Source organism: Panthera pardus, unplaced genomic scaffold (assembly GCF_024362965.1).
Source record: "Panthera pardus isolate Hobbes unplaced genomic scaffold, ASM2436296v1 HiC_scaffold_22, whole genome shotgun sequence".
In the NCBI taxonomy this organism is placed as follows: Eukaryota; Metazoa; Chordata; class Mammalia; order Carnivora; family Felidae; genus Panthera; species Panthera pardus.
The window spans coordinates 32,886,254-32,905,993 of record NW_026526788.1 but is presented as its reverse complement, the minus strand read 5'-3'; the positions used below and the strand labels follow the sequence as shown (position 1 = coordinate 32,905,993).

The following is a 19,740-nucleotide window of genomic DNA, read 5'->3' as shown; positions in this document are numbered from 1 at the left end:
TGGGCATTCAACTCCAAAGTCAAAAGTAAAAAGAAGTAAATTTCTTAGATCAACACTTAATGTAGCTTATTCTATTCAAAAATGGAATTTGGGAAAAGTCAACCTTCACATCTGACAAAGAGTTTTCAGACTGGCAGGTACCCATGAAGGTGTGGCAGTGGCTATCATAAAATACCAAGAAGTACACATCATGTGACAAGGTGAGATGAAGCACTCTGGCCATGAGATAAATTCATTTTCTTTGTAGCTTAAAATACTTTTTCTAAGAGGAAGATAAGACTAAATCATATCATCCCTGTGCATTTTTCCTAGCAACTGATACTTCTACTCCTCTGGAGACAAAAAGTAGAAAGATTCTAAATTTCAGGCTCATTTTGTGGTTTAAGATTGGTTCCATATGCAATTCAAAACTCTCATTCAGCATCTTCTGATGCCTCTCATTACTAATTCTTGTTAGTCATTAACACAGGCTAAAAATGGACTGCAGAACATTGGCAGCATTGATCTTCACTTCACTAATCCGCTCTTCAATCTCAACTCTCCTAACTCTCTGGTCTTTGGTTCTCTCATCCATAACACAAGAAAGTTAGATTAGACGAAGTCTAAATCTTTTCTTAATTCTAATATCCCAGGATTGCATTAACCTTTGCATTCTGCCTGGCATTCTACTGAGCTGAGTAGAGCTAGCAGAAACTTAGAAGGAATTAGGATATAATTAAAAAGCTTCAGAGGGACTATGTTTCAATCTCAGTGCTGTCACTTACTAACTATATGGCATTGGGAAAGTCTTAGTTGCCTTGTCTGTAAAATAAGGGGAAAAAATACTACCTATGGTTATTTTGAGAATTAAATTTTTAAATACTTTTTTTTTAAGTGTTTACTTATTTATTTTGAGAGAGGGAGGGAGAGAGAGCCCCCAGCCAGGAAGGGGCAAAGAGAAAGAAGAGAGAACCCCAAGTAGACTCTGTACTATCAACGTGGAGCCATATGCAGGGCTCAGTCTCATGACCTCAAGATTATAACCTGAGCCATTATCAAGAGTCACCCAGGCGCCCCTTTAAATACTTCTTTTAAATGCATCTAAAACAATGCCTGGTGCTGAGTAACTGCTCACTCAATATTCCTTTCTCTTAAAGTGTGACTTGTAAGTATTATAAGCAGGTTTTTCAAAGGAGCCATTTCTTGAAACAAAATTTAAAAGTTTTGTAGGATTTAAAGATAATGTAGTACCAAGACTGTCTTAATCTACTTGGGCTCCCATAACAAAATACCATATGGGGTGCGGGCAGCAGGGTGGCTCAGTTGGTTAAGCATCCAACTCTTGATTTCGGCTCAGGTCATAATCTCATGGTCCTGAGATCGAGAGCCCCGCCCCTCCCCAACACCCCTCTCCATCCCCCACGCTGCACTGGGTATGGAGCCTGCTTAAGATTCTCTCTCCCTCTGCCCCTCCCCTGCTCATGTAAACAAGTGCATGCACGCACTCTCTCTCTCTCAAAAAACAAAAACAAAAACCCATAGACTATGTGGCTTAAACAAAAGATATTTATTTTCTCACAGTTCTGGAGGCTACAAGTCTCAGATGATGGTCTGACAGGGTTGGTTTCTTGTGAAAGCTCTCTTCCTGGCTTATAGATAGCTGCCTTCTCACTGTGACTTCTCGTATTCCTTCTACTTCCAGTCCTGCTGGATTAGGGCTCCACCTTTACGACCTCACATCATCTTTATCACCTCCCCACAGGCCTTATCTCCAAATATATTAACATTGGAGATTAGCACTTCAACTTATGAATTTTTTTCTAAGTTTATTTATTTATTGTTGGGGGGAGGGTGGCAGAGAGAGAAGGGGAGAGAGAGAATCCCTAACAGGCTCCCCACTGTCAGCGAGAAGCTCCATGCAGGGCTTGAACTCATGAACCATGAGACCGTGACCTGAGCCGAAATCAAGAGTCAGATGCTTAACCAACTGAGCCACCCAGTCACCCCACAACATATGAATTTTGGGAGGACTGAAACAATCAGTCCATAACAAAGAGTATTACTTTATTTTTGTACTAAAGTTTTTTATTTTAAAGCAAAGGTTATAGACTTCATTCAAACCTCATTCTAAGTCTCTAAGATGAATAGAAGTCCTATGATCCTACATGGATACTTGGGGAACAGACATGGAGAGGTTAAACAACCTCTTAACCTTAATGATACATAACCTTAATGACACAGCTGAATAGAGGCAGAGTTACAAACAGAATTTGGGCATTTTAACATTGAAGCTCATTCCATTAAATAATACTGCATTTTTGAAACTTCTATTTCTAAATATATTATCATTGTTCTCTCTCACATTACTTCTTAAATCTGCCTTAAAATTCTGTTTTGAAGGGGCACCTGGGTGGCTCAGTCAGTTAAGCACCTGACTTTTGATCTTGGCTCAGGTCATGATCTCACAATTTGTGAGTTCAGGCCCCACATCGGGCTCTGCACTGACAGCTTAGAGCCTGTTTGAGATACTGTCTCTCCTTCTCTCTGCTCCTCACCTGCTTGTGCTCATTCTCTCTCTCAAAATAAATAAACTTTAAAAAAAAAAAAAAAGAAAGAAAGAAAGAAAAGGAGACATTCTTCCAAAAAAAAAAAAATCTGTTTTCAAAAGATAATTTAAATAATATCAAAGAATGGGGAGATTTTTTTAAATGACTAACGTTCTCAAAGCCAAGGAAATAGACTAAAGAGAGCCATGAAAACCAAGGTTTAATCAGCCCCATGATTTTGTGATGTGTACTTTTAGGGAACGCCAAGAAACTGACACATTCAGCAAAGTCATTGGCTTATTTCTTGACCAACACTCATCAGTGATGCTCATCCACCCACAGACAAGCTGGAGTTAGATAATTATTTCCAGTAACTGAAAGTTGCCTATTCTTACTTTCAGAAAAGGAAAATAGATTACTTTAATAATTATATTTCACGTTCTCTGGGTGGCAGAGATTTTAGACACCATCTTTTTGGGTAGCATATACTAGTATATCTGTGGACATGACACAGCACAGAGGGTTGTTTCCAAGAACATTCTCATGGGGTGGGGGGCAGAATTCTTTCAGTGGGGAGAAACACTGGCTTATATTTAGCAGGCATTACTCCTCAGACCACTTTGGCTAGGTGTTGAATTCTTTCCCTCTTTTTAGAGATTAAAAAAATGTAAAACTAGGTGATGTTATTCCAATTTTTATCCTTTAGCACTGACATGCAGGCTAGCACCTTCTAGAAAAAGTGAGAAACTGCCTGTTCAAAAATAGCAATTTTTACGGGACTTTCTGTACTTTTTGGGTAGGAAGGGAGGGAGGGAGAGAGAGATCACGCTGTACTTGTCCTTACCTAACCAAACTAAATATTCTATTTAAATATATTAAATATTCTATTTTTTCTTTCCTTTTTTTTCCCCCTGAAACAATGTTTGTATTCACTGTGCAAAAATGTTGAACCTCCCTATGTTTCTTCAGTTGGAAGGGGTGGTGAAGGTGGTGGTGGTAGTGACTTCCTGTTGCTGATCTCTAGATTACTCGTCATCTCTTATTTGGCTCACAGCCCCTTCACCACCTGTGTTACAACTTTCCTACATCAAATTTCTACTGTTGTAAATACCTGAGAGAATTTCCATTTTCCTAGTGAGACTCTGACTGATAAAACCACTACACAATGGCAATTTTGTCATTTACTGTTTAATTAGCTTTTTCATATACTTGTGTGCTTTAATATGTTTCCTCAAGTAAAAATCTTAATCTTGAAACCATGCACTCTGAGATCCTAACTCTGAGTTCTTAGGGCACACACTGAAACGAGGATGAGGAGTGCAGAAGGGAGAAAAACGTGGACATGGAAGGTCAATGAACAAAATGGGGTCGCAAAAGCTACTCAGGTAATATGCCAGCTATGACAAAGTAATGTCAGCCAAGGAGTCTCTCAGACTGAGATGTTCTTTGAATACAGCAAAAAGTATTATTAAAAACATGTCAATACATGTACAATGAATACAACAAGCAATGATAATGCTATTACAGCCTTTCAAGAATCAAGATTCCCAGTCAACCAGTGAATTATGCAATTTCTTTAGAGGCTTCCCAAACTGGCTAATAATCCAAAAGAAATGTTTTATGTATGAGTAATTGTTAGTGGCTGTAACTTAAGGCAATCTACTGAAAATGCAATTCTTTAATGCTAACAGTCCAAAGATAGACTGGTATCACAACACAGTATAAATGTTATTTTAGAGGAAAAAGGGAGAGTACTAGATGGCTTGTGCACACCTCTTTCAGGAATTGGTTTCAATTGGGCTAGTATCCCTAAAGTAATACTTGGACACAATCTTTGAAAACTCCGGTCTGGCAAGAAAAAGCCCTAAGAGACCATATTTAGATAATCATTTATGTTTCAGCAAATCAAATTGCTTTGACTTATAGGCATAAACTCAACAATGATAGAATACTAATAAAAATAACAACAACAGCTAGCAATCAAATCATAGTTACTATATTTATGTGCCAGGCACTTTTCTAAGTGCTTTATACACTTACCTCATTTAGTAATTATCACAACTCATTAGGATAGGAACTCTTATTTCCCACCCCACCTCCAATATTACAGACTAGGCTTAAAGACAATAAGTAAGTTGCCCAAGTCCACACAGCTAGTAAGTAACAGCTAGAATTTGATCTTAGGCAGTCTGATTCCATAGTCCATGCTCTTAATTATTATACCGTATTCTCTCCCTAACTTGGTAAAAGTCATATGTGGAACTAAGTGGGGAAACCAGGAATTCAAGACAAGTCTTGAGCTACATTTAACCAAAAACACATTTAGTTATAAGACATGGGACGTTATGACTCTTTGGCTCTCCCCCTTTGAAGCCCTTAGAAGTCTTTACCGTCACCGGCAAACAATGTCTGTGGAACTAGGCAACGGGCATAGCACAATATGGGACCCCGGTGCCATTGTATATCAAATGGTACATAACAAAAAGAGCAAAGTTTTTATGGTCAGAAAATCATGGGTTGAAGTCATAACTTTGCCATTAATTGGGAGTATGCTACTAAATAGAGTATAGGTTATGACATCAGACAGATCTTGATCAAAATCCGAGCTTTAACAACACTGTGTAGGGTGGCAAAGTTTATATACAGTACAAGAGCACCTAGCCAAGAAAGCAAAATGGGGCCGAAATTCTGCCTATGTTCAACTGCTCAGCAAGCCATCCGCCCTGGAATGGGGGCTATGTGTGCTGGAAGAGGTGGCACCTAGCACAAGCCCCCAAGCTACTACCTAGGGTAGTGTGGCAGCCCAGAACTTTCAGTTATTTAATTGGTCACCACAGGGGGCACCTTTTTCTATTTCAAACAAAGTTTTCTCAAAAACTACAGGTGACTGCCTACTCTAATACTAGCTATGTAATCTTGGGCAAGTCACTTAATCACTCTAAACCTCGGTTTCTTCATTTGGAAAAAGTGTTTGAAAATAGTACTTGCTTCACAGTGCGGTTCTAAGGATTACGTAAAATGATGCAAGTCAAGTGTTTAGTATAGTATAGTGCCAGGTACTTAATAAGTGCTCAGTAAATCATAACCAATAAATCATAACCACACGTAACACAACCTGGGCCTCCCATCCATCATCAGTTAAAATGAATACCATCTATCTCACAAGACATTTCCATGAATGTTGTATTGTGACAAGAAAGCATTTTATAAACTGTTACATGTTTATTTATAATTTTTATATAAAGAATTAGCAAATACAAAAAGTTCTTGGTACCCAGCACTTAGTAAATGCATGACAAATGTTAAATGGTATTGTTGCTATTAGTATTGACAACTCATTTAAATTTTTTACATCAAACATTCGTGTTTAGGTATTTCTTATTTTAGGGAGAATAATCAAGCTCATGCATCATTTTAAATTGTGAGAGGAAAATTATCTCATTAGAGAGATCTGTAAGCAATATAAATCTAAGGAGTCTAAGACTAAGTGGTATCCAGCCCCACCCCCACCCCCACCAAAAAAATCCTACAATCCATCAGGTTTGAGCTAAATTAAAAAAAAAAAAAGGAAGGGGTGCCTGGGTGGCTCAGTCGGTCAAACGTCTCACTTCGGCTCAGGTCATGGGAATCTCACAGTTCATGAGTTTGAGCCCACGTCGAGCTCTGTGCCGACAGCTCAGAGCCTGGAGCCTGCTTCAGATTCTGTGTCTTCCTCTCTCTGTACCCCTTCTCCACTCACACTTTGTCTCTCAGAAGTAAATAAACATTAAAAAAAAAAAAAAAAAAGGAAAAGAAAAATCACGTCAGAGACACTAAACCTTGCTTAAAATTAGAGCCTCTCAAAAGAAGAAACTATATTTATATCCACACAACACATAAAAACCACCAGATTTACACATAGTAGCATAACTGTAGTTTCTTTGAACTTGGAAACCGTATTCTTCAGAAACTGCCTGTTGATTCAGCTCAAATTCAAAATAAGTATGTGACCCTGCTCCCCTAAGAAAAGGGCTCCTTCCACCCATATTACAATGTTTGGGACATTTAAAGTTTCTATTACCATAAATTCCAAGCTTACAGTCTCACAGCAGCTATAATTCAGCTGCAAAGAACAAACATAGGTCTGCAAACCAGAGGACTTAACAGGCCTCTGGCTCTACAACAGACTGATTCTTCCTGTGACCCATGCTGCAGGCAAAACCCAAAATAAAATGAAGACCTAAGACTGCTATCAGACTTGCTTCATGTCTATCTTCCCAATGTGCTTACATTTTGTTGTTTTGTTACTGTTCATAGTTATTCCCACCACCAGAGTGCTAGCAACACATCTGTTGATACAGTACTAAGGGAGGAAAAGAATGCTCTCTCAACTTGATTAATGCTTGCATCTTCTTAGCGCTCAAGCATAAAGCACATTCTAGATTTACTGTATTATTCTCCCCATCAAGATACCTTGATGGGATGGACACCAAGAAGCTCTGGATTCAAATGTGAATCGGTCACTAAGTAGTGTTATGTCCTCAGGACATCATGTAAACTCTGCAGGTCTCCTCTGAGATAATGTATGAAAGAGATTTTTAAAATTATAATGTGATGTACATATGGAAATGATTATTTCTGCCAACAGTATATCATAAAAACAGATATAAGAACCCTGCTTTAGTCATTCCAATGGAATAAAAGGAAAAGTTATGAAAGTGCTCTTTGAGAATAGTCTCTATAAATGTGAGACTTACAGATTACATCACCTTTAATTCTTTCTAATCGTATTACAGTACCCACTAGAGGTATTATACACAGATGGCTCACTCAAAAGGTAACCATAATTTGGAAACTTCTAGAAGCGTAAGTATTGACAGTGGGGATAATCAGCTTCGTCACTAATATTATCTGTTGGGCAATACGTGCTCTCTTTTTTGGCTTTTTTAGTAGTATTTTACACAGCCACGTGCTTCTTCTACAAAGGCAGTAAAAGAGCCTCAAGTTTGCCTATCCTGCCATCTCTCATGGGAACAAAGGAGAAGCAATATTACCTCCATTTAATAAAGGAGAAAAATGTGGGTGATCATCTAAACATACGAAATAAAAAATGAAACCAGAACTAGAGCAGAAAATAGGCTAAGTTCATTATTCTTTTTCCTAGAATACACTGCCTTCCTTGGGGCAGGACAAAGCTCCAAACTGAAAAAAAGAAAACAAGAAAAAAAAGTCCCTGTCCTTTCTCTCCCAGGCTTCTTTGCTACCCATGTGAGACCCTTGCACCACAGAGCACAAGAAGCAAAAACTTCGTCCCATAAGGCATAGCAAGGGATGAACTTCACGAATCTTTGTTTTCTACTTGTCAGCTCTACAAACTATATATAAACTGACCTCCATTAAGATCAAGGCCAGCCTCATGTGACTCAAGCTGCTCCATTTGGGAAGGAAACCCTGGACATCTGGCAAAATAATCTGCCAAAGACATGGCTCCCTTCATCATGAACAGGCAGATGAACATGATGGCCAAATGTCAAGAGTGATACTGAATGACTATTGCTAATGTGCAATTACCTCATTTACAGAGGAATTATTTTATTTACTTAATGTGCATTATTACTAAACTACAACATCTCTAGTCCAGAGTACATCTCACACACAAAGCATGGCCACTAAGAAACAAAACCACCACTTCAACTGGCTTTAAAACCAACTAGGAAGAAGCCAGAAACACAAGGGTAGTTTAAGAATTACAACCAACACATGAAAAGATGCTCAGCATCACTCATCATCAGGCAAATACAGATCAAAACCACAATGTGATACCACTGCACACTTGTCAGAATGGCTAACGTTAACAACTCAGGCAACAACAGATGTTGGCGAGGATGCGGAAGAAGAGGATCTCTTTTGCACTGCTGGTGGGAATGCAAACTGGTGCAGCCACTCTGGAAGACAGTATGGAGGTTCTCCCCAAAATTAAAAATAGAACTACCCTACAACTCAGCAATCACACTACTAGGTATTTATGCAAGGGATATAGGAATGCTATTTCAAAGGGACACATGCACCCCAATGTTTATAGCAGCACTATTGACAATAGCCTAAATATGGAAATTGCCCAAATGTTCATTGACAGATGAATGGACAAAGAAGATGTGGTATATATATACAATGGAGTATTACTCGGCCATCAAAAAGAATGAAATCTTGCCATTTGCAACTACGTGGATGGAACTAGAGGGTATTGTGTTAAGTGAAATTAGTCAGTCAGAGAAAGACAAAAATCATATGACTTCACTCATATGAGGACTTTAAGGTATAAAACAGATGAACATAAGGGAAGGGAAGCAAAAATAATATAAAAACAGGGAGGGGGACAAAACAGAAGAGACTCATAAATATGGAGAACAAACAGAGGGTTACTGGAAGGGTTGTGGGAGGGGGGATGGGCTAAATGGGTAAGGGGCATTAAGGAATCTACTCCTGAAATCATTGTTGCACTATATGCTAACATGGATGTAAATTAAAAAATAAATTATTAAAAAAAAGTTAAAACTCTACCCTAAAAGAAAAAAAGAATTAAAAATTGCGGGTGTTATGGGTGCTGACCCCTTCACAATTGAATATCCATATATAACATTTGACTCCCCAAAAACTTAACGACTAATAGCCTACTTTGACCAGAAGTCTTACCAATAACATAAACAGCTGGTTGACACTGTTTATATATATACACTGTGTATATATATACACACACACATATAATACACCGTATTCTTATAATAAAGTAAGCTAGAGAAAAGAATTAGAAAAATCATGAAAGATAACATTTACACAATGTGCTGTAAAAAAATCCACATATAGGTGGACCTATGTAGTTCAAACCCGTGTTGTTCAAAAGTCAACTGTAGTTCCCAAGTTAAACATTTTCATGCTATATAGTATACAAACATGTGTCACTGGGACAGTATTTTGCTAACAATGTATGGCAACACTGATATGATATAACACAGGCTAAAAATGGCTGCTTATCTGGACATGAGGTCTACAGATGTAGTAAATGCTGATTTGGTTTTAAAATACTAAATATGTTTCAGCTGCTGACATGCATCACCAATCTGAATTTATACAGAGAACATACTGAGTCCATAAAATATAACAAAATAGTGTACAAAGTTTCAGAAGGCAGAAAATGAGGAATGATTTTTTTGTTTGTTTGTTTGTTTTTTAACTAGATGTGTGTTAAGTTGAGACACAGAAGTTTTGACACAGAGGTTGTTGTTGAAGCCTTTTCCATCTGACAGACCTGTGCTCCTGTGGCCATAATTTGATATGAAATGTATTTTAAAACCTTTTAAAGTCAAACTGACATTTGAAACTCATCAAGGTGTAGTTTGTTCACGTGAATTTTCTTATACAGTTTCTCTTTCATGAAAACTGTGTTCGGGTTTCTGAGGAGCTGGTTGAACGACTCTCACGGCTCATAGATGATCACTGTTCCAAATCTCATCCAGATTATTCTTCTGTGCCAATTTCCCTTTCCTGAGACATAACAACTATTTTGGGTTCTTGGACTCAATACCTATGTGTGTGTGAAGGTGTTTTCCAGCCCACCAAGAAGCAATTCTTGGACACCAGCAGAGTATCCAAGAATTCAACTCAATTCTGACAGTGTCTCCCTGGAGACAGCCAGACAGAAGAGATGCGTAGGGCAAGGTATGTGGGAAGGGGCACGGAGCTTCCATGCTCTCTCCAGGCATACCACTGTCCCCACATCTCCACATGTTCACCAACCCAGAAGCTCTGCGCAATGATGATTTTTGAAGTAGAATATCTAAAAAGATAAATTAGGGACCCTTGATTTCATATCAGAGGCCACTGAAAGTTTTTTGATCAAGGACAAATATTTAAAACAGTACAATTATACAGAAAACACTTAAAATTGATCCTAAGAGCAGGTTTTAATTTTATTTTTTTTAATGTTTATTTATTTATTTTGGGGGCAGGGGAGGGGCAGAAGAGAGGGAAACAGAATCCCAAGCAGGCTCTGCACTGACAATGTGGATGAACCATGAGATCATGACCAACCAGGGGCCCCAAGAGCTGATTTTAAATTTAAATAGAAAAATGGATTAAAGATATAAATGGGCAACTTATAGTAGGAAAAACATGAACAGCTAATATATTTTTTAAATGCTCAGCCTCACTCATAATCAGAAAAATAATTTAAAGACTAGGAGATTCCATTTCATACCCATTACATATATAAAAAATAAAAAGCTTGACAACACCACGTGTTGAAAAGGATATAGAGCAATGTAAACTCTTACACGCTGCTGGTGAAAAAGTAAATTGCTCATGACCACTTTGGGCAGCATATGTTAAGAAAAATATGCAAACCCTACACCCTAGCAATCCTGCTTGTTGGCAAATACCATAGAGAAAGCCTGGGCCGGGTACCCAGAGAGATCTGCACAAGAATGTTCACAGCTGCAATTTTATTAGAGAAAAAAAAAATCCTGGAGGGGCGCCTGGGTGGCTCAGTCGGTTGAGTGTCTGACTCCTGATTTTGACTCAGGTCAGGATCCCAAGGTCGTGGGATTGAGCCTCATGTCTGGCTTTGCACTGAATGCAGAGCCTGCTTGAGATTCTTACTCTCTCTCTCTCTCTCTCTCTCTCTCTCTCTCCCTCCCCCACGTGTCTCCCCCGCCAATCACACTTTTGTGCTCTCTCTAAAACAAGCCAAACCAAAACAAACAAAACAACACCCTGTAAATAGCTGCCTATTAACAGGAGAATAGAAAACAAGTGTTCAAAAACTGTTGAATGAATGACACCAAGGAATGAACAAGAGTGTTCTCAAAGGAGGTCAGAGCCTCAGGAATCTGTGGGTGTATAACAACCATGTCATCAGAAAGAAGACAAAGAATACAGTGCAGAAAAAAATATTTGAAGAAACAGTTGGTGAAAACTTACCAATTTTGGTAAAAGACAAAACTGTGGTACATCCATACAATGGAAAACAACTCAGCAATAAAAAGGAACAAACTATTGATACATGGAACAACATGGGTGGATCTCAAAGGCATAATGCAGAGTGAAAGCCAATCTCCAAGTGTTACAAACTATTTGATTCCATTTATGTGATAATCTGCAAAAGGCAAGAGCATAAGAACAGAGAACAGATCAAAGGTTGCCAGGGGTTGTGGATGAGAGGAGGGTTTGAGTCCACTGGACAGCACAAGAGAATTTTAGGGGTGGGGGAACTGTTCTGTATCCTGATTGCTAATGTGGTTACACAAATCTACACATGCATTAAAATTCACATAAATGTACAAGCAAAAAAAGTCAACTTTATTATATATACTAAAAAAAGAAAAGTCTAGGAAAAAAATCAGTATCTCCTCTAAAATCATGTATATCCAAGATATATGGCATCACATATCCCATGCCTTTTACATGTAAAAAGCCACCAGATCAAGCAGATATACTACGATATCTCCCTCAAAGATGGTTAACAAAAAAAATCTAAATAAAAGCACTGAACAATAAAAATCAAATGTGTAATCAATGTCTTGCAACATAATTTTATCAGGAAGAAAGTGCTCCATTATTTTTTGGTGTTTTGTTTTGTTTTGTTTCAAAGATTTTATTTTTAAGTAATCTCTACACCCAATGTGGGGCTCAAACTCACAACCCCAAGATCAAGAGTTGCACACTCCACAGAATGAACCAGTCCGGCACCCCCAATGCTCAGTTTCTTTGTACTTGTTTTTAAGGAGTTAATCTAGAAGATTTAAAGACAATAACTTTGGACAATTAAAAGAAAACATTCTTCTGTCACATTTTATACCTGCAAAACCTTTTTGTAGGGGATGGGAGATATAGCCAGTCTGTTAAATTAAAACCTTTTACCTTTTCCTTCTCATTCAACCTCTCAAGTTCAATGTGCCCTAAATAAAAAGTTGTCTAAGCCCTGAGATAAAGGAGATGTCACCAACAGAACAGGCCCTTAAAAGTGATAACTTCCACAAATGCACTTTCCATAGCCTACCAGGATTGCCAAAACAGAAGATAGCAAAGCTTTAACAAAGCCTTTTAACTTGGGTGGCCATGTGTCCTCATCTGCTTGGGACACCTCTGGTTTAACACATGTTGTCCCGATATAATTATTAACAGCACTCTCTCTCAACTCTAGAGGTGCTGTGGTTAAGACGATAAATTATACGGCAACCCCAGCCTTAACCTATTTCCCTTAAGGAACCTAACCCATAATCCCTACCTATCACTAAGACCTAGAATGCAGGCTTCACAAAGAGAAGCACTAATACTAGGTTAAAAAAAAAAAAAAAAAAAAAAAAAAAAAAAAAAAGACTCAGGAAAAATGAATTTGATTAATGTGTTTGTGTTGTATTTACTTGTTCTGTCAATTACAGCTAATAAAATTCTCTTCTTTGGACTGTATGACTGCATAAAAATAATGCAAAACTCTAATTATTCCATAGCCTAGTATCTTAGAAGAAACTCCATCAGTCACATTGAATAACAACAAATCACTCATTTAAAATCTCTACCCCCGTGCTCACTTCAGCAGCACATATATTAAAATTGGAACAATGCAGAGATTAGCACGGCCCCTGCACAAGGATTACACGTAAAATCACTACCTGTGCCTCCATTCTCATTTTAAAGTGACTGAATGGTGTGGGAAGGCCAGTGCTTTTTATTCCAATTTAGGATGCTGTTTGCCAAATTCTAAGGAATTCTAATATGCTATATCTCCACACGGAAAGTCTATCTCTGCTTCCTTGATGTGATATCATTGTCAAAAAAAGAACAGGTTTCAAATTATAATTCTTTCTTGAGGCTGTAACAATGTGGACCAGATATCTTTCTTTTATAGTCTATCTAAAACAATGAACTTACTTCCTCAGGGAATTAACTGCCCAAATTCCTTATATCTCCTTGTTATCTACCCTTTGGGCAGTTCATTGAACAGGGAAAAGTTAATACTCTTGCTATCACTCCTTGGTAATGAATCTGATGAGAGAAAGAGAATAAAATGATAGACTTACACTGTACATTATAAAAGCCACTAGCATCATGCTCTGCTGACCACTTGAAATGTGTCTCATCCTAACTGAGATGTGTGGCAAGATTTTTAAAACTTAGTACAACAACAAAAAAAGTAAAATAAATAATAATTTTTATATTGAGTACATGTGGAAATAATTGCTTTGATATTCTGTATTAATATATATTACAGAGGGGCTCCTGGGTAGCTCACTTGGTTAAGCATCTGACTCTTGATCTCGGCTCAGATCATCTCATTTGTGAGATTGAGCCCCACATCCGGTTCTGCACTGACAGCACTGAGCCTGCTTGGGATTCTCTCTCTCCCTCTCTCTCTCTCTCTGTCCCTCACCTGCCAATATGCATTCCCTCTCTCTCTCTCTCTCTCTCAAAATAAATAAACATTAGAAATAATAATAAAAATAAAATATACAAATTCACTGGTTTCTTTTTACTTTTTTAATGTGGCTACTACTATAAAGTTTTAAATTACATAGATGGCTGCATTATTTTTCCATTGAATAGTCCTACAATAAACCATGTTTTGATGTGTTTCCATAATAATTTTCATAATAACAATAGCAGGCATAAAACTGACTTAGTTACAAAGGCTTTGCAATTGCACCACAGGTGTCAAAGTGACAAAGTTATCTGTAATGAGAACAGTCCTTGTTACTGTACAGTAATTAGCACTATATTATCCTTAACAGATTTTTAAAAAGAAATAAAAACCAAAGCCAAACTCACCATATTTTTAACATGCAATGTTCCTCACTTTTTTGTTTCAAGAATTCTTAATTCTCTAAGAACTTACTGAGTATCTCCTATTTGTCTAGACACTGTACAATTTCTGAAATATCCCAAAGCAACCAACCACACACTTTTTTACTGAAATACAGTCGAAAAGTTATATTAGTTTCAGGTGTACAACATAGTGATTCAATAATTCATTACGCTACACAATGCTCACCATGGTAAGTGTGTTTACCATCTGTCACAATACAAAGTTATTGCAATATCAGTACGACTGTACTTTCCATCCCTGTGACTTACTTATTTTTCAGCTGGAAATCTGCAGCTCTTAATCCCCTTCACCTTTTTGGCCCACCTCTCTCCCCTCTGGCAACCACATCTATTTGAGTCCATTTCTTTTTTGTTTGTTTGTTTCCTTATGGAAACAACCTAAGTGTCCATTGGTAGATAAATGGATAAAGAAGAGGTGGTGTAAAAAAAAAAAAAAAATGTGTATATACACACACACACACATATCACACAATGGGGAATATTACTCAGCCATAATAAAGATGGAATCTGGCCATTTGTGACCACAAGAAATTATGCCATGTGAAATAAGTTAGATAGAGAAAGACAGACACCATATGATATCACTTACACGCAGAATCTAAAACACAAAACAAAACACCATAGTCCCAGTCTGGGAAACCTGTATCTACAGAGGAATATAATGTGGAAGAAGAAAGCAAAACATAGGCCCTGAACATAAACTAGATGCAGCAAATAGGCAACCTGAGTTCAAACAAAAATAAACTCAAACTATTACTCCAGAATGCTTTTGCCCTGCATCTGCTCCTGAACTTTCCCTTATACCTTTAGTTTCTATTTTTAGCTGCTTTGGGTCATATCTCCAGAGTTAGGCTGAAAAGGTCTAAACAGTTTCACTATTAGGTTCAGAACTCCCTTTATATTTTCAAATTTCAAATAGGCTGACTTCATGCTTAGCAACCTACCATTAAGAATTTACCAAACTTCTTGGGTGCCTGAGTGGCCCGGTTGGTTAAGCAGCCAACTTTGGCTCAGGTCATGATCTCACGGTTCGTGGGTTCGAGCCCCACATCAGTCTCGCTGCTGTCAGTCTGTCAACTCAGAGCCTGGAGCCTGCTTCAGATTCTGTGTCTCCCTCTTTCTCACTCTCCCTTCCCCTGCTCGTGCTCTGTCTCTGCCTCTCAAAAATAAATAAATGTTAAAATAAAAAAAATTTTTTTAGAGTTTACCAAACTTCTAAGTAAAAGATAATAAATCAGGCCATTCCCAATCCCCTACATAATCACTACAGCTTTTGTTATCTCAGAATTGGTATTAAAAGATTCAAATAAATTACTTTTTCCATACCCTGGACATTATTTTTTCCATACCCTGCCTACCTTACATGGTAGCAATTATAACAAATTTTGCATTGTTAAAATTTCACATGGCTGCTGAAATCACAATTATAATTACAAAATAAAATGAGATCTCCAAACACACAGCAACTAATATACTCTCTGGAGGCAGTTTCAGGTATTTGAAACACTAAAGTCTTTTTTTTTTTTTTTTAAGTTTTTATTTATGTACTTACTTTGAGAGAGACAGCGAGAGCAAGCACGAGCACGGGAGGGGCAGAAAGCGGGAGAGACAATCCCAAGTGGGCTCCATACTGTCAGCACAGAGCCTGACATAGGGCTTGATCTCACAAACCGTGAGATCATGACCTGAGCCAAAACCAAGAGTCCGATGCTTAGCTGAATGAGTCACCCAGGTGCCCCTGAAACACTCAAGTCTTACTAATACCCTAGAACAAACAGGATACCTGAAAATAAGGGACTTCAGACTTACTGCTTAGGACAGACACAGCTTCAAAAATAACTCAAATGATATATCTCTCTATAGTCCTATTTATCCACTTTAAAAGGAAGGTAATATTTATCTAGATACAGGTGACATTTATGGCTCTTTGACATTTAAAGTTAAATACAAGAACAGTGTACAATAACTTTTTTTCACAACCACAGAAAATCTTTTGGATTCTCCAGATATGTGATGTGACTTGGAGCTCCTACTCAAGTATCTTTTTTTCCTTTCAAGTCTGGCCATAATTCAAATATTCCCATGGAGGCTTTATCTTTTTGAATTTTGAAAAACTACAGCAAAGCTAGTGTGGCTAGTATCAGATAGTTCTGTATTTGAACATTATAGGTAACAGTTACATCACTAGGTTCCAAGCCCTACCACATACACATAAGGTGCTCAATAAATATTTCTTGAGTGAATAAAATGAGAAGAGGGGAAATACGCACAGTGGTGTAAGACTGCAAAGAAAAACTTGATGCAAGAAAACAAAACACAGAAAGAACCAGATGGGATGCCCTACCACCAAAAACATTAAAAATACTACTCCGGGGGTGCCTAGCTGACTCAGTCAGAAGATCATACAACTCTTGATCTCAGGGTTGTGAGTTCGAGCTTCATGTCAGGTGTAGAGATTACTAAAAAAATAAACTTAAAAAAAAAAAAAGCTTCTTAGTATGGAAGATGCAAAAGTTCTGGAGATGGATAGTGGTAATGGTTGACATCAATGTAAATGTACCTAATGTCATCGAATTGTGAATTTAAAATGGTTAACATGTATATTTTAGAACAATAATTTCTTTTAAGTAGGCTTCACACCCAATGTAGAGCTTGAACTCACAACCCTGAAATCAAGAGTCACATGCTCCACCAACTGAGCCAGCCAGGCGCCCCTAAAAAAAATTTTTAACAGCTACTCAGCCAAGTGTGATTACAGAGTTTCACAGGAAGCCACTAAGACTATGATAGTGAGAAATTCTGGCCATGTAAAGAAACACTGGCCATGTGTGTGGTACAGTAAAAAACTTAAAGAGAAGCAAAAACGTCCTCACTGAAAAAGTTGTGCTGTAAGGATATGCTGTTTTACAAAACATCTGTTTGCCAAGTCCTTGTGACAAAATTAACATACTATGGTAGCTGTTTATATACAAAATATTAAGTACTATTTACTCCATTGGAAGGAAAACTATACTTTAGGTAAACACAGACTTTGAGTCTTTAAAAATAAACATGCTTACTTAAAAAAGAAATGAATTAAACTGTTTTGATCTAAATTGATCATAAGACTTTCAATTTTATAGTTTTTAAAAACTCATATAGACCAACCACATAAACAATTTTATAATATGAAATACTTCTTTGCAAATATTGTTACATAAAGCCAGAAGAAGAGGGTCAGGTCACTTTTTAAGGAGAGAAAATTCTATCCTACACTAAACACCCAAAAATTAAGAGAAGATATGAAATCTCAACTGGTGATATGGGGACAATTTGCTGATCCAGAGGGCTGTCTGAACATTTCTATAATAATCTCCAGCAAAACTTCAGGAATAGGTATGGCAGAAAGAAGTCTGCAATGCAGCTCAAAGAAATTTGGTGTGTTAAGAAAGGAAAATGGGGGTGCCTGGGTGGCTCAGTCAGTTGAGTGTCCGACTTCAGCTCAGGTCACGATCTCGCGGTCCATGAGTTCGAGCCCCGCGTCAGGCTCTGTGCTGACAGCTCAGAGCCTGGAGCCTGTTTCAGATTTTGTGTCTCCTTCTCTCTCTGACCCTCCCCCATTCATGCTCTGTCTCTCTCTGTCTCAAAAACAAATAAACTTTAAAAAAAAAAGAAAAGAAAAGAAAAGGAAAGGAAAGGAAAATGGGTTTATGACTGAGAAACCACCAGTCTTGCTATTTCATGTTCTGTCCCAAAGTTGTGACCAGTCAGTCAAAAATTCTAACATTTTCTTCCCTCACCAAACTCTCTGGATTTAAGGAGCTACTTGGCAGAATGAAGTCAGCCCACTGAACAAAGTCTACCCTCAGTCTGTCACTAAGTAGGGATATCATAACACCACTAATGTTAACCATCCAAAAATCTTAAAACAAACCAACCCAAAAAACTGCTTTGGATCTAGAATAGAAAAAATGAAGCCAAAAGATACATTTATTACATAACATATACAAAAAATTATAGCATATATAAAAAATACTTCCCAGGGGCGCCTGCGTGGCTCAGTCGGTTGGGCGACCGACTTCAGCTCAGGTCATGATCTCACAGTTCATGAGTCCGAGCCCCGCGCCGGGCTCTGTGCTGACAACTCAGAGCCTGGAGCCTACTTCAGGTTCTGTGTCTCCCCTCTCTCTACCCCACCGCTGCTCATGCTCTGTGTCTCTCTGTCTCTCAATAATAAATAAACATTAAAAAAAATGTTTAAAAATAAAATAACATAAATAAATAAATAAATAAATAAATAGGGATTGGGTTAAAATAATTTTCTTTTCTCAGGGCAGATTTATTGGAGAGAGAGAGAGAGAGCGAGCAAGCAGGGGAGTGGGGCAGAGGAGAGAGGGAAAAAGAGAGAGACTCTTAAGCAGACTCCACACTCAGTGCAAAGCCCTACTCGGGAGTTGGTACCGCAACCCTGGGATCAAGACCTGAGCCAAAATAGAGAGTCAGATGCTCAACTGACTGAGCCACCCAGGCACCCCAAAATAATTTTCAAGTATCAAAAGAAACAAAATATATAAATATATAACACTGTCAAGGGGGAGAAATGAAAACGATGAGTTACAGCATAACCTACAAAACACAAATGCCTGGGATGCCTGGGTGGCTCAGTTGGTTGAGCGTCGAACTCTTGATTTCAGCTTAGGTCATGATCCCAGGGTTGTGGATCGAGCCCTGTGTCTGAGTCTGCCCTGAGTGTGGAGCCTGCTTAAGATTCTCATTTTCTCTCCCTTTGCTCCTCTCCCTTGCTCACTCTTTCTCTCTCTCTACCCCACCCCCCTCTCAAATTAAAACAAAACAAAACAAACAACAACAACAAAACCAAATGGCTGGATTACTGGAAAGAGCTGCAGAGTTTAATTATACTGTAGAACAGTACCATGTTCAGCTTTTCAGAATCAGCTGTCACCACGCATCAAAAGAACTTCAAACAGAAGTAAAACAAAGAACATAAAAAGAAGTAAAGAAGTAAAACATAGAACAAAGGTCATTTTCAAGCCTAATTAATTGTCTCAAATTCTATCATGCATATACCAAATCTTCCATGATTTCTTCGTAGCTACTCTTCCATGAAGAACATCCAATAATACCACCCCTCTAGGTGATAATGCAAAATGAATTTTTTTTATGACTTGAGCCAAAATCAAGAGTCAGATGCTCTACCAAATGAGCCACCCAGATGCCCCTGCAAAATGAATTTTTATTTTTTTTAAAGTTTCTTTCATTTGCTTCTAAGTTCATAGTATGGTAATTTACATCATAAAGCTTACACCATAAACAAAAAGTGCTTTCAATGATTAGAACAATGCCTGATAACACAGTTGGT

General features: G+C 37.9%; 1 protein-coding gene and 1 non-coding gene across 5 annotated transcripts in view; one reads left to right on the top strand and one right to left on the bottom strand.

Moving 5' to 3' along the window:
- Window positions 1-19,740, bottom strand: part of MCU (mitochondrial calcium uniporter) — a 205,321-nt gene that overhangs the window by 136,889 nt on the left and 48,692 nt on the right. The gene's annotated exons all lie outside the window — the stretch shown is intronic.
- LOC128772577 (U6 spliceosomal RNA) lies at window positions 13,083-13,186 on the top strand. The gene has a single exon (XR_008416755.1). It is a non-coding gene; the product is annotated as a U6 spliceosomal RNA (small nuclear RNA).